The sequence below is a fragment of the Limulus polyphemus genome, unplaced genomic scaffold (genome assembly GCF_000517525.1).
Source record: "Limulus polyphemus unplaced genomic scaffold, Limulus_polyphemus-2.1.2 Scaffold93, whole genome shotgun sequence".
Classification (NCBI taxonomy): domain Eukaryota; kingdom Metazoa; phylum Arthropoda; class Merostomata; order Xiphosura; family Limulidae; genus Limulus; species Limulus polyphemus.
This window is the reverse complement of record NW_013665703.1, coordinates 925806-931895: the sequence shown is the minus strand read 5'-3', so window position 1 is coordinate 931895 and position 6090 is coordinate 925806.

The following is a 6090-nucleotide window of genomic DNA, read 5'->3' as shown; positions in this document are numbered from 1 at the left end:
ACTCATTTGTATACTAAGAAATTAATGAGTTGACTAGACCCCCGCCCCCCCCCCCCCCCCACCCGTGGCACAGCGGTTTGTCTGCGGACTTACAACGCTAGAAACCTGTGGTGGACAGAGCACAGAGTCAGTCTATTGAGTAGCTTTGTGTTTAATTTCAAACATCAAAGGAGTTGACTAAATATATAGACAATAACACAATACCAAACTGAAAAGATATGCAATATATTTATAACATACCATGGTCTTATCCGTTAAATTCTTATTTCTATCCTTTTATTACAGAATAAAAATAAGTGTTCAATCACTAGAACAGAGCACAGTTATTGAAAACTAAAGAAACAGCATATCTTATGATTTTTTAAACCGAACCAAAAATGGTGTATAATATTATGTTGACGTTAATTACTTTTCTTCAAAAAACTATTTATCGATTCATTTGACGGAATACGTAATTTAATCGTAAAATATAACATGAACATAAGTGTAAAAGACAAATTTAATTAAACGGTTTTGATTATCAGATATTCCACCTTCAAAATCCTTTCTCCCTATACTGCTAAATCACGAACAGAGTTCTGATTAAAAGAGGAAATGAATATTAAAGCTTTATTTACTAAAATCGGGGTTCAAAATTATGTAAATAACAGGGTTTTATACTGAACTTACGTATCCGAGCCAGGTAATGAATGTGACTGCGGGTGTAGAAATGGTGCAACTGGAACAAAATAGGAGGATGGCATACTTCAAGAAGAAGGGAAACCAGGAAAGAACAAATATACCCACTACAATTCCAAGTACATGGACTGCGCGGCGTTCCTGAGACAGAGGTATCTTTTTTCTTCGTTCCATGTACTACTTTACAGTCTCTGGTTGTTGTGCATTATTAAATTTAAATGTGTTCTACTACGATTTGTTTTTTATGTTTATTTTATTTATAATCTGGTCTTTTTGTATTGTTTATATAATGTTATCGTTATAATTATCTTTTACACATTACTAAAGACAGAATCTCTGAAATACCGAAACGTTTAATTAAATGTTTTTTGTACTTACGCTCACGTTACCATTTGTGTTCAATCATGTGTTACTGAACCCATTTAAAATTTTGTATTGATAAAGTCATTGTTAAATGAATTTGTGTTTTTTATATTAAGTGCTGACTTCTGGTTGTACAAGAGACATGTGTTAACAAGCTAATAGCTCTATCACCAGGCCTATAGATACACTTTATTTATGATAATAAAAGGGCGTTTTTTTGTGAGTGTGTGTGTGTGACCACCATAACTTCAAGACGAAAGAACCTAGAATCCTGAAATGTTGCACCCATATTAAGTGGATCCTGAGAGTTTGCACCTGGGTATTATTACTTACCTTATGTACATGTGTGCGCGCGTGCGCACCTTTTTAATGAGACAAGCTAGCGAAACACCACGTAGAAAAGAAATGTTTTTATGTTTGTAGGAAATAAAAGTGTTTAAACTATCTGTGCCTGTTTTTCTATGCTAAAATAAGTTCAGAATACTCACACTGACATAGTCATCTAGAATAAATTAATCATACTTTGGGATTCGCTTATTACATTATTTTCTTCTTTTTTTTAAATATGGTAAGAACGAATTTAAGTTTTTATAATGATTTAATGCATACATTAAGCACAAGGAAATAGAAGAAAAAGGGTGAATGCGGTAACTTACGAGTTTCCTGTACTTAAATATAATTCATAATATAGAAAGAAAGAAATATTTCTAGAGTTATAAAATTATCCTTTCTTTTACTAGAAATAAGATGGAAGTTTAAAGCACTACATTATAATTAATATTAAAATCTCAGCAAAGTATTAATAATCTTTACTCACCGTAGAAACCTTATTCTCTTAGAATGTTCCATTTAGGAGAGTCACTTGATTTAAGTCAAAATTAAGATAAGCCTTTCTCAAAGTTAGGTTTACGTAAAAGAGTACTTTTTGAGCCATTAAGACTTAATTATTATAATTGCCAAAAAAAGTGCACATTTTATGTATACAACCGTTTGAAGTTTGTACTTTCAAAAAATGCCCATAAATTTAATTAAGCCGAAGTGAACGTGGTGCTTTAGTCAACAGCAATCGAAATTGAAGTTTGGTTTTGCTGGTTCTTTACCGTAAAGCTAACAATGATATAAGCTTAGGCGGTTCTGAAAGGGAAGAATAATACTATTAGCACTATTAAACATGGATTTCTTAGTGTCACTCTACCTAACGGAATATCAGGAGCCATTAACTGTCATAACTAAGGTGAATTTGGAAAACTAAATTAAAATTCAAACTTACCGTAAACGAAAGTAGCAGCGAAGTAAAAATACCTCAGTTTAATAATCATGGTAATATAATAGCATATATATGTATATAAACAAAAATAAATATGTATTTCTTATTTTTTCGTTATATATATATATATTATCATTAAGAGACATCTTCTGCTATACCTGAAATATACTTCTTTTTTGAAACATCTAATTAAATTTCATTTAAGTATACGTTACACTCCATTGCTTACGTTACATTTGCTTTTCCTGTACGTGAAAAATTGTGACATAGAAATGAAATAATTTGTCACGTTTAAATAAAGACTTTCCCTTTCATGAGCATACCGCATAAAATTATCCTTAATGTATTAAGTGCGTTTTAGCCACGTTTAAGTACAACACCAGCTTCACATGTGTCTAAATGCAGCATTTTTTACATTGCTTAACATTTTATATCTATAATTACACTTCATTGCGTGTTCTAAAACTCTCATATTTCTTAGATTTTTTTTAGAAGTTAGTCAGCAAACGACTTTACTTTCTTGAGATAAGCCTTAAGATGGAGCGTCTAATTCGAAAAGGACGAACTAGAGTTCAAAACTTGCCCCCATTAAATGCATGTGATGATTTACCCAATGGACCCCAAAATAACGACATATAACGATAAGTTATTTAATTACTAATATTTTAAACTTTCTAATCATTGGAAAATCCAGGTATTTTGTTTTATTTTACTTAATTTGCTACTAAGACTAAATGTAATAATTAGTGTATATTCTATGGAAAAGTTTATTTTGATTTAGTATGGGTGTTCAAGAAAGAGGAAAGGAGATTTTAGTTATTATAACCTGTAGTCCACCTTTATAAAATTATAACGAACAGTTGCACTCCAATATGTTAAGGAAGTGGACAACCAGTCATAACTTCTCAGAATAGTTGTTAAATACTGTGTATTTCCTCCATTGTTCCGTAAGCTTTATCACACCATGTCAATATAATGCAGGTGTGTGTTTAGGAATCCAGTTGTATACAGCTGATTTGAAGATAGCATTTTCCCTGACAAATCTCTAAAACAGATTTGTCTTATCTTCTCTTATAATTTCCCCAACTCTTGCAATTATCTGATCATGTACTAAAGTTCGTGGCCTGCCTAATTTCGGTTCATCTCCGCTACCTTTTTGACTAGCCTTGAATTTTGTGACACATTCATATACTACATTACTCATATCTAGTGTTTGGGAAATGAAATTTACATATCAGATCGTGATCAGCCTAGTGCATATAAGTAATAAAATAATTTACTAATAATATCTAAAAATACAAAAAACAGTAAATATACAAGAACACTTATTATGTTTATCTGTCACAAGAATGAAATATCTATTAATAAAAAAAGTTCTGTTAATATGTTGCAATGTACTTTAAATTGTTTATTTGTTATAACTGGTCAATTTTCGGTACAAATTAATATAGGATATTAAGGGTAATTCTCTACAATATTACATCATTTTTACTGATTAAAATGTTTTGTCCGAGATATAGCAAATACGAAAATACTGTCGTTGAATGCCATTATGCAAACTTTACGATGCACTAACGGAGACTAAACCCTTAGGCTCTTATTATGCACTCAAAACATTTGTAACTGATTCCGTTAATTGAACTACGTTTTCTAATTCACGATTGTCTATAGAATTTCAAATACTGGTTATTTAAAACAAAGTTAAGTGAAAGTTCATCTTTTATATTTCTAACCAAAATGAAGACGATACAATCTCCTTTTTGCGATTGATGGGAGGATATATTTTATGAATTTCTTCATCTCTTCAAAATACTATTAGGTCGTTAAGAAATTAATGTCGCTTTTTTTCGGTGAAAAAAACAACTTTTATATCAAAACAACACATTTATTAAATGAAATAGTCTCCAATTTTATTGATATGAGTTTCCATCTTACAATAAGGTTGTTAATGCCCTGATTAAAAAGAAATCACTTGGCTTTGAAGCAAAAACAAAAACATGTTGATGTCCTCTTTAACACCTTCCACATTTGCATACGTTTTTCCAGCGAACGAAAAAGATGGTAATCTGATGGTGCCATATCTGAAGAATATGGTGAGTGTAGGCGAATTTTCCAAACAAACTCCATAATTTTGTGTTGCGTCCAACGTACCACATGTGGACGTGCATTATTGTGAAGAAGAAGAACAACACCTTTCCTATTGACTAGTGAAGGGCGTTTCTGATGAAGAGATTGACAGTTCGCTGTGGATTGAGGAGTTCGAAATGAATTACTCCTTTGATGTCCCACCAAATGCAAAGCATCACTTTTTACGGATGGAGTCCAGGTTGTGGGGGCGGAAGTGGTTTTTGTCTGAGCCATTGTTTTTTGCGTTTAATATTAGTATAGAGAATCCATTTTTCATCACTGGTGACAATTCTGTCCAAAAATGGTTCACGCGCTTTACGTGCTAGAAGAGATGAAGCAACATTCACACGTTGGAAACGATGATCATCGGAGAGGTCGTGAGGCCCCCAAACACCTTCGTTATGGAGTTTCCCACATCATTTAGTTGTTTACGTATTGTTTCATGAGAGACATGCAATTTCAGGACCATTTCAAGAGTGTGTCATCACTATAAGAAATTATAGTATTTTTTCTATGGGGGCGCCATTAGCAGATAATATGCCCCAATTTTCACTGATAAACACCTTAATCAAAGGGCGAGCATGTTTGGTGTGACGGGGATTCGAACCCGCGACCCTCAGATTGCGAGTCGAGCGCCCTAACCACCTTGCCATGCCGGATCAGATTACGTTTTTACGATTTTTTGGGGTGTGGTTAATGAAAGTGCTCCAAAACGTGACATTAATTTCTTGACTACCTAATACTATAAGTGCATGAAACCAGTAAAATATCTTAATGGATGTATTATAGAAGAACAATTGTAAAATATGACTTATAGTTACTTATTTGAATATTAATCTACAAAACTCTGTTTTGGTTTTCAAAATAATTATTGAAATTTTTAAAATCATAAATGGATTTTACGTGACGTTTCATAGTTTTATTTATTGTGACTTTCAGAGTTCGATATAAAGCTTTAAAATATTGATCCAATAATTAGATTTGTTTTAACAATTTAGAATACCATGAGAGTTTTTAAGCCTTTTTTGTAGTTTAAATGTGCTCTATAAGTTTTCCGTTTTAGTAATGAAGGTTGTTTTTTTTAAAGACTAAATTTTTAACAAGTATTACGTTGTTGAGTTTATATTCCTACAGGGAATAATCCAGGATAAATAATGATGGTATATCTTTAAAAAACACTGGATCTCTGTTTTTTGTGTAATTACGTTTTGATAAATTAAGGTATACAAAGCAATAAAATGTTCTCACAGCTCTCTTAGGTAACTAACTCTCTGGCATACAATTTCAAACAAGAAAGTTATCATCCCTAATTTAAAATTTTCATGTTCGATTCTTATATTTGGTATTTAAAACATAATTTGGGCTTGTTACTTATTCATATCTCATATGAAAAGTAATTAAAGAAGGAATGAGTTGGGCCAGTATTTAAAATAGTGTACAAAATGCCACATAAACTCACGTATGAAAGAAGCAGAGATAGTACGAAAACAATTAAATATCAACTCGTAATATGGAAGAAGGCACAAACGTGGAATACATGAGGTTTGCATACAGACGTATGTGACGGATTTATTACTATATATTTATTTTAATATCAATGTTTGTTTGAATTAAATTCATATTTACAAGTGCACACAGCTTATACAGTCAAATAT